This window comes from Chiloscyllium punctatum, chromosome 18 (genome assembly GCF_047496795.1).
Source record: "Chiloscyllium punctatum isolate Juve2018m chromosome 18, sChiPun1.3, whole genome shotgun sequence".
NCBI lineage: Eukaryota > Metazoa > Chordata > Chondrichthyes > Orectolobiformes > Hemiscylliidae > Chiloscyllium > Chiloscyllium punctatum.
Window position 1 is genome coordinate 73849482 of NC_092756.1, and position 10555 is coordinate 73860036.

The 10555-nt window shown below is 44.6% G+C and overlaps 1 non-coding gene across 1 annotated transcript; it reads right to left on the reverse strand.

Moving 5' to 3' along the window:
• Positions 1–811: 811 nt before the first annotated feature.
• On the reverse strand, positions 812–884 carry trnar-ccu (transfer RNA arginine (anticodon CCU)). The gene has a single exon. It is a non-coding gene; the product is annotated as a tRNA-Arg (tRNA).
• Positions 885–10555: the final 9671 nt, after the last annotated feature.

Genomic DNA, 10555 nt, shown 5'->3' on the forward strand with positions numbered 1-10555 from the left:
AGTGACCCTAAAGGTGGAAGATTCATTGAAAATATTTGGTTTGCAAGTAATGATAGACACAGTGAAAAGTTTTGTCTTGTGAGCAATACAGGCAGCTCACAGAGTTAAGTAGCATAGATAAGTAAATAATAGGGAAACAGCAGCAGGAACAAAAACACAGGTACAGACGAATACTAAGAGTCTGTGAGACCGTTCAGTAATCTAACAACAGTAGGGTAGAAACTGTTTCAAAACCGGTTGGTGCATGTGTTCAGGCTTCTGTACCTTCTCCCCGATGGGAGAGGTTGTAGAAAAACATTGCCAGGGTGGGATGGATCTTTGAGAATGCTGGAGACCTTTCCTTGACAGTGGGCCTGGTAGATGGATTCAAAAGATGGGAGGTTGGCCTTTGTGATTGTCTGGGCCGAGTTCACCACTCTCTGTAACTGTCTCCGATCTTGAATGGTACAGTTGCCAAACCAGGTAGTGATACATCCAGACAGAATGCTGTTGATGGTGCACCTATAAACGTTGGCAGGGGTTTTTGCTGTCAGTAATATCCGATGTTCTGGAGGGATCAGTGTTGAAGGGGTGGTTTGTTGATGCGAGTGTGATGAGAGCTGGCTTCCAAAAGCAACCTCTCCATCCGCACTCTCAGGAATCTCGTCCCCATCCAGAAACAGCAGCCACTTGATGACCACCTTCAACATTCAATCCTGCAGATCATCGAAAATCTTGTGCAAGATCATGTTGGAGACCACTGACCATCAACTGAATGCAGAGATGGGGATTTGTCCAAAATTGATTAGAAATAAAGGATAAGCCGCAGAGACACCCCAGATGGGACTTGAACCCACAATCCCTGGCTTAGGAGGCCAGTGCCTTATCCATTAGGCCACTGGGGCCACACCTGTACATTTGCAATGGCAGCCTTTAAATACTGCACCCTGACCTCTCATCGTGTGTGTTTCTGTGTGTTGTACTCTCACTAATTGGTTCTTACCCCTTCCATCTCATGCGAAATTGTTGGCTGCTTGATAAATTGATCTTACCTCCCATTTCTCCCCAAACGGACAGATGAGAAATCAACCAAACTCCAATTTTGCACAACTCAAGTCTGAGGAAAATGGAGCAGACAGGAAAATAAAAAAGGGCTCAATGTTATTTTCTGCACCACTTTCAAGATATTTGCAGTTACTGGGGAAGGAGGAAGTGGAGATGTTGCAAAAAGCTGCATTGAGGACAAATCAACATAATCTTCGCGGGCATTCAGCCCATTGTGGCTGTGCTGTCTCTTTCAGACAATTCACCCCGAGATCTCCCAAATCCCAGAATTACCTTGTATAAGTTTCTACTAAACAGCATTTGCCATAATCTCAACACAGGCACAATGATTTTTAACAGAGTAGTTAAAAAATCCAGTCAATTTGGATTGAGATGAAGTTGACATGGGATGAAAATCAGCCACTGCAAAGACCAGGCTTAAAAATCCCGGATTTCAGAGGCCAGTGCCATCGCCATGAGGCCACGAGGGCACTATATTGGCAGACCACTGGAAACAGTTGACCTCAAATGAGTGTGACAGCCATGCACACTCCCAGATCTGTGACAACACACTGAGGGACGCACGAAAGGTTCGGGCAGCTTCTGCCAAGGTGTAACAGGGAAACAACACAGTCTCAGGTCTTTCTGACAAATGATCACATCGTCCTTTCAGTTCTCAGACCCTCTTGGTGCCTGACACTGAATAGAGATTGTATCCCTGCGGAGGGCCGCTGTCCTGACCTTGAGATGTATGCTCAACCGTCAGGAGATGGGTGAATGACAGATTTAAAAATCACACAACACCAGGTTATAGTCGAACATGTGGAAGCACTAGGTTTCGGAGCACTGCTCCTTCATCAGGTGGTTGTGGAGAATAAGATTGCAGGACACAGAATTTATAGCAAATGTTTACAGTGTGAAGCAACTGAAATTGTATCTTGAGAAAGACCTGGATTGTTTGTTAAGTCTCTCATCTTTTAGAATGGCCAGGTTGGTTTTCGTTTTTTCAGATGTCAATTTCAAAACTTTTATCAAAAGTTACATTCTCAAGTGAACTTTTACAATTGGTGTCATGTCGGCCCAGATGATGTATTGAAGGTGTGGGCTCCCCTGTGTGAGGCTGTCTGTGCCACAATGGTCAGACTGATCATAATCTAATAAACAGAGTTACAGCATCTTACATGGATTCATATAGTTTTTGAGCAAAGTAAAATGTAATTCTGTAAGTACAAGTTCATCACAAAAACATATATGTGTGTGTGTATATATATCTATGTGTGTGTGTATATGTGTGTGTGGGTGTGTATATATGTGTGTGTATGTATGTGCGTATATGTGTGTGTGTACATGGGTGTGTATGTGCGTGTGTGTATATGTGTGTGTATACATGCGTGTGTATGTGTGTGTGTGCATATGTGTGTGTGTATAGGTGTGTGTGTATATGTGTGTGGGTGTGTATGTGTGTGTACATGTGTGTGGGTGTAAATGTGTGTGTATGTGTGTGTGAGTGCGCGTGCGTGTATGTGTATGTGTGTGTGTATGTCTGTGTGCGTATGTGTGTGTATTTGTGTGTGTGTCAATATGTGTATGTGTGTGTGGGTGTGTGGATACGTATGTGTCTGTATGTGTGTGTCTGTATGTGTGTGTGTGTATGTGTGTGTGTATATGTGTGTGTGTGTATGTGTGTATGTGTGTGTGTGTGTCTGAATGTCTGTGTGTATGTGTGTGTGTGTGTGTGTGTGTATGTGTGTGTGTGTGTATGTGTGTGTGTGTATGTGTATGTGTGTGTGTATGTGTGTATGTGTGTGTGTGTGTGTGTGTATGTGTGTGTGTGTGTGTGTGTATGTGTGTGTGTGTGTGTGTGTGTGTATGTGTCTGTCTGTGTGTGTGTGTGTGTGTGTGTGTGTGTGTGTGTGTGTTGAGGCCATCTCCATTGTTACCAAACTTGGTGATCAGCCTCTGCTCGGCCACTTTTCATTGTTGCCTGTCCCGAAGTCCCCCTTGGAGGAAGGTCCGAGGTCGAATGTCCCGAATTGCTGAAGTGTTCTCTGACTGGGAGGGAACACTCCTGTCTGTTGACACTCATAATAGCCTCACCCCCCCCCACCCCATATACGCACATGCACACACGCACAGAAACACACGCACACACATTCACATGCACACACACACGCACAAACACACGCACACAAACGCACACACGCACACGCACACACACACACACACACACACGCACACACACGTACACACACACGCACACTCACGCACACATACACGCACAAGCACACAAATGCACACACACGCACACATGCACACACACACGCACACACTCACGCATACAAATGCACACGCACACACACACGCACACAAATGCACATGCACACACGCATACACACACGTGCACACACACATACACACACAGACACGCACACACACACGCACACACGCACACACACACACGCACATATAAGTTGTGGGGTGAATTTGTATTTGCAGAACTACATTTTACTTTGCTCAAAAACTGCATGAACTACAGAGCTAAGGAGAGAATTGTGGCAGCTCCCAGAATCAGGTGGCTCAGTGGTTAGCACTGCTGTCTCACAATACCAGGATCCCAGGTTCAATTCCAGCCTTAGATAACTGCCTGTGTGGAGTTTGCACATTGCTCTGGTTTCCTCCCACAGTACAAAGGTGAATTGGCCATGTTAAACTGCCCATAGTGTTACCTGTTTCCACACTGTCGGTAGTCTAATCCAGGGGAAGGATCTGAAGGCCCTAATCTACGAGGGCTCTAAGCTCATGCCTTTCCAGGACTTCTCAGCGGTGGGAAACCAGAAAAGAAAACCTCACGATGATGAGCCTAAGTCATAGGAATGGAAGTAAGGCCATTCAGCCCATCGGGTCCACCCCGCCATTCAATCGTGAATGATGGGCATTTCAACACCACTGGGTGGCACTCTCATTGTCACCCTTAATTCCTTGCGCGATCAATAATTTATCAATCTCTGCCCTGAAGACAATTAACGTCCTGGCCTCTGCTGCGCTCCACGGCAATGAATTCCACAGGCCCACCACTCTCTGCCTGAAGAAATGTCTCCTCATTTCCGTTCTAAATTGACCCCCCTCTAATTCTCAGGCTGTGCCCATGGGTCCTGATGGAAACACATTCCCAGCATCCACCCTTTCTAAGCCATGCATTATCTAGTAAATTTGTATTAGATCTCCCCTCAACCTTCGAAACTCTAATCAATACAATCCCAGGATCCTCAGCTGTTCATTGTATGTTAAGCCTCCCATTCCAGGGATCATCTGTGTGAATCTCCGCTGGACATGCTCCAGTGCCAGTATGTCCTTCCTGAGGTGTGGAGCCCAAAATTGGATACAGCATTTCAAATGGGGCCTAACCAGAGCTTTATAAAGTCTCAGAAGGACATTGCTCCTTTTATATTCCAACCCTCTTGAGATAAATGGCAACGTTACATTTGTTTTCTTAACCACGGACTCAACCTGCAAGTCAACCTTTAGAGATTCCTGGACTATCATTCCCAGATCCCTTTGTACTTTGGCTTTATGAATTTTCTCACTGTTTAAAAAATAGTCCATGCCTGTATTCCTTTTTCCAAAGTGCAAGTCCGAGCATTTGCTCAGGTTGAATTTCATCAGCCATTTCCTGGACCACTCTCCTAAACTGTCTGAATCTTTCTGCAGCCTCCCATCTCCTCAGAACGACCTGCTTGTCTGCCTAACTTTGCATCATCGGTGAACTTCGCCAGAATGCCCCCCAGTCCCTTCATCCAGATCATTAATATATAAAGTGAACTGCTGTGACCCCAACACTGAACTCTAGCCTCTACTATGACCTCAACCACCTCCCTCAGAACTCTAGGATATAGACCGGGAGCTGGGAGATTTATCAACTTTTAGACCTTTTAGCTTTTCTAGCACTTCCGCTTTTGTAATGGCTACCATATTCAAATCTGCCCCCTGACTCCCCTTAATTGTGAGGATAATGCTCATGTCTTCCACTGTGAAGATTGACACAAATTATTCACCAAGTTCTTCAGCCATTTCCTTATCTCCCTTCACGAACCTTCCTGCATCAATTTGGAACAGCCCAATTTCTACTTTTGCCTTTCATTTGTTTCTTATGTATTGAAAGAAACTTTAACAATCATTTCTAATATTACTGGCTAGCTTACCTTCATATTTGATCCTCTCCTTCCTATTTCTATGTCTTTGTTATCCTCTGTTTGTTTTTGTCGTCTTCCCAATCTTCTGATTTCCCAGTGCTCTTGGCCACTTTGGAGGCTCTCTCTTTCCCTATGATACATTTCCTGACTTCCTTTGTCAGCCCTGGCTGTTTAATTCCCGCCCCCTGACGGATAATGTTTCTGCCAAGAGAAGACTGAGGGAGTTTGGGATCCAGTACTCTCTGAGGTATCCGGCGGTGCTCCGATAACCTTACATGGATCCGTACATCTCTTTGATACATCGGAGAAGGCAAGAGACTTTGTGGACAAATTAACTGAATCTGAACAATTTAGTATCTACAAATAGTGTTGTTTGATTAGATTAATTACAGTGTGGAAACAGGCCCTTCGGCCCAACATGTCCACACTGGACTGCTGAAGCGTATACCACCCAGACCCATACTCCTACATTTACCCCTTCACCAAACACTACGGACAATTTAGCATGGCCAATTCACCGAACCTGCACATTTTTGAATTGTGGGAGGAAACTGGAGCACCCAAAGGAAACCCACACAGACACGGGGAGAATGTACAAACTCCACACAGAGAGTCGCCTGAGGTGGGAATTGAACCCGGGTCTCTGGGGCTGTGAGGCAGCAGTGCTAACCACTGTACCACCCCCGCGGTTTGGTTACATTTTTGTTGTTTTTTTAAAAAACCGAGGAAGTCCAGTTGGAGCTTTCTTTTCCTTGTTTTCCCGATTGGTAATAATCCGGTTTAAACTGTGTTTGGTGGCGGTTGAGATGTGTACTTTCAATTTCTAAGTGAAGTTATACCAGAGGATGGGTGGGGTATTTACCCAATCTATCTTTAATGTTTATTTTCTTTATTCATATTATGGTATATTTACTTTGTATTCTGCTTGTGTTTGTGGTACGGCTCTCGCTAGAAGGAGTGAAACTGGATGGGATGGCTAGATGCCCACTTATGGGCAGCTTGGGATGGGTAATTGCCCCCTTTGGGCAGGAGGTGAGTTCCCCTATTCAGCGCCATTAGCACTTTATATGGTGGTTTGTATTGCTTTTAATCTTTGATAGTTTTGTAGGTTTGTTAAATGTCGTGGTTTCAGTTTATGTAGTTTTTATATTTGATGGATCATATGACCCTAAGGCTCAGTGATTTGTGGTTTGAGTTCCTCCTCTCTGGAATTTAAATGTTACTGCAGAAGGTTATGGCTGATGATGTGATTAAATGGTGAACCTGGAATATCAAGGGAAGTCACTCACCAATGAAGAGGAAGAAGGTACTTTTGAGTCTTAAAAAGGAGAAAGTGGATATTCCTTTGTTACAGGAGATGCACTTGGATGACAGGGAGCATTTGAAACGACAGCAGAATGGCCTTGATCAGGTTTATTTCACATCATTTAATCCCAGAAGGAGGAGAGTGGCTGTATTGGTGAGGAGGAATCTCCCATAAAAGTTACGAGAGTGTGTTAAAGACACACACACAGGAGATTTGTAATTCTTATAGCCTGGATAAATGGGGAAGAATATGGTGTTTTATATGCTTAATGCCCTCCAGCTCATCCCCTCAACATTTTGCTAGATGCGTTTTCTAAATTGATCAGTCTAGAGTCCTGGCATATCACTAAAGGGGGAGATTTTAACTGTCTCATGCATCCCACAGTACAGACATTGCCCAAAGGCCCCCTGATACCCTCTGTACAAACTAAACAATGAGTGGACCTGTGTGTGGAGTGAGGGTTGGTGGACATCTGGAGGTGTCTCCACCCTACAGGCAGGGATTTTACAGTTTTTCCCAATCCACACAGATGTCACACCAGGATTGATTCTTTTCCAATCCCCGTGGCAACCCTGGACTTGGTGGCACCTTGTACGATCGGTAATATTCCCATCTCTGATCACACTCCAGTGTACCTGTTGGTTAAGATTAAGGACGTTACAGTGGGTCCAAGGCACTGGGAAATGGATCCCTTTATCCTCAAGGATAATACATTTGTGGAGTATTTCGCTCGGGAATTTTGGGCTTTCTTAGACATTAACTCACACTCGGTTAGTAGCCCATCCTTCCTTTCGAAAATTGCCAAAGCCTATGCCAGTGGGTCAGTTATTTCCTACACTGCCAGTAGGAGGCGGCAGAAGGGTGAGCAGCAACGTCTCCTCGAAGCAAGGCTGAAGGCAGCTGAGAAGGCCTACTTTGACAAGCCCTCGTTGGTCAAATTACAGAGGATTACGGCGCTGCGGTCTGCATTGAATTCCGTGCTCACGCAGACAGCAAAGAACGAGCTTACTTTTGCAAAGCAAAGGTTATATGATCATGGAGACAGGTCTGGTAAATACTGAGCATATCTCGCTAGGAAAAGGAGAGCCCCTCAAGCCATTACGGTGATTAGGGAAGGGTCTGGGAACCGAACGTCTGACTCCAAAAAGATTAATGTGTCATTCCAGAGATTTTACTCTAAGTTATATCAATCTGAGGTTTGTGAGGAGGGGTGGGCCAAAATGGAGGCTTTATTCAAGGATCTGGAGCTCCTGGGTGTGACCCCCGAACAAGAGTCTTTTCTCAATGTCCCCTTATCAGAGCAAGAGGTGCAGGATCTGTGATGCAGCTTCAGAGTGGAAAGGCACCCGGTCCTGATGGACTTCCCAGCGAATTCTAGAAGGAATTTATCAACATATTGTCAGGCCCGATGTTCAACATGTTTAATGACCCATACAGCCATGATTGTCTCCCGCCATCTCTGAGAGAGGCCAATATTTCGCTTATTCTTAAAAAAGGGAAGGTCCCGGTGGACTGTGCTTTGTACAGGCCCATTTCACTCTTAAATGTGGACTTTAAAATCCTCTCCAAGACCCTTTGGTTCAGGCTGGGGACTGTGTTACCTTCTATTGTTAAAAAGGACCAGACGGGCTTCATAATGGGCCGCAGATGCTCCAATAATGTTAGGAGGCTGCTTAATGTAATTCAAGTGTGTCAACAACAGTCAATATAGGGATTGGTGATTTCTCTAGATACAGAGAAGATGCTTGACCGAGTTGAGAGGCCGTACCTTTTCTATACTCTGGAGCGGTTTGTTTTTGGACGAAGTTTTTAAAAGATGTGTAAAGGTTCTCCACAATGACCCTCTCACTGCAATCATCACCAACAGGGTGTGATCATGCAATTTTAACATTTTTGGGGTCAGCCGACAGGACTGTTCCCTTTCGCCACTGCTTTTTACAGTGAGGATTGAATCATTGGTGGAGGACATTCATAGGGATCCCAATATATCAGCTCCAGACGTGGGGTCAAATTTACATCAGAGTTTATTGTCTGTGGACGATGTCTTAATTCTTTCGTCAAATCCAGCAGTTTCAGTCCCTCGCCTGTTAGCATGCATCTGTGTGTTTGGCACCTTTTTGGGGGACAAGATTAATCTTTCAAAATCAGAGGCTATGCCTATGGGTGGTCTTATGAAAGTGTTAAGTCTTGAGGGTGAATATCGATTCCCATTTAAATGGTCACAGGGGGGTTTTGTGTATTTGAGCATGTTCATTACTCCAGTTCTGAATCGGCTGTTCAAAGCCAATTTTGTTCAATTATTTGACAAAATCAAACAAGACCTTCAAAGATGGAGGCGCTTCTGGTCTCGTGGTTGGGTCGGATAGTGTTTATTAAGATGAATATTCTCCCTCGTTTACTATACCCTATATGGATGCTCCCCCTGATTTTCGATAAGCAAACATTCAGGAGACTGAACGGCTGGTTCAGCCCCTTTATTTGGCATCGTCAGTGGCCCCTCATTAAATGAGCTAAACTGCGATTGTCTCACAGACTGGGGGGAGTGGATCTCCCAGACATTAAAAGCTACCAACTAAGCTCACTTTTATCCTACATGTGTGATTGGGCTTGTGGGGACCCCCTTTCAATATGGTTAGATATTGAAACCTCCCAGACGAAGGTGACCCCTTACTCGCTTGCTGTGTTGGGACAAAATGAGGACAGTAAGGGAATATTGCAATAACCCAATGGTTATCGATACTGTTAAAGCATGGAGGGCAATTCGGCAGAGGAAAGGCAATCTTGGCAAGACATCTTCTCTTACACCGGGTATGCCGGGTTCGCAACCGGGGATGATAGATTCAGGATCCAAACATTGGGCAGTTAGGGGTGTGTCTTGTGTGGGTGATTTGTTTGAGGGAGACACAATGATGTCCTTCGATCAGTTCGCACGGAAACATGAGCTCTCTAACAAGGACCTCTTTCGTTCTTCTCAAGTTAGGGATTTTATTCAAAAAAAACGACACTTTTGACTGATCCCGACACATCCGACATAGAGAGGAGGGTGCTCAGTGCTAAGAGTACACTTTCTGTCAGCACTTTATATCATCAATTGGGGGGGGTACCCCCTCAGGTGAGCCCAATCGACTCTGTTGGGTTTGGAAGAGAGAGCTAGGTGTTGAAGTCTCCTCAGAGGCAAGGTATCAGTTTGCAATTGGACCCATGCTTTACAGTTGAAGATTCTCCACAGGTCCCACTTGGCCCCAGACTGTTTGTCAAAATTTAAACCACTGGTATCTTCAACATGTTTCAAGTGCAAGGTCGGTACAGGCACTCTTACCCATTGTCTCTGGTCCTGTGGGAAGCTTCGAACATACTGGAGTGCTGTGGTGGGTGCCATGGAGAGGATTTTGGGTGTAAGGGTGGAGAAGGACCCGATCTCTCTTCTTCTGGCCTGCCCAGTGAGCTCCCTGCAGATGAGCAGACGAAAAACATCTAAATATCCTCATATTTTGTGCAAGAAAGAATATCTTGTTAGGTTGGTTATATGAAAACCCCCCTGGGCCTGTTGGGTTGGCGGAAGATTGTTATGGAGCACATCCCCTTAGATTTTCTCACAAGTATGGTACACAACAAAACTGAGGGCCGGTTGGAATTTGTTTACATTTTTCTTGTGTTTTTTTTAATTGTTTTGATTTGTATTGTTTTGTTTTTGTTGTAATATTAAAAGATACATTTTTTCAATAAAAATATATTTTAAAAATTGTGATAGTCATTTAAAAAGGCTCTGTAACACGAGTGAAAATCTTCAAGAAAGCTTACACTTACAGAGTCATAGACTTGTCCAGACCCTTCAGTCCAACTTGACCATGCCAACCAGATCGCCTCAATTAATCTAGTCCCAGAAGGCAGCATTTGGCCCATATCCCTCATTTGTTCTTGTCTTTCTGGGACCATTCCTTCAATGATGGCTGTGCAAACATTGAGCTTGTGAGACTTCCATACTGTCCTGTTGGCATTTAACAGAAAAAAGTGCAGGTGAAATAAATTCATTCCA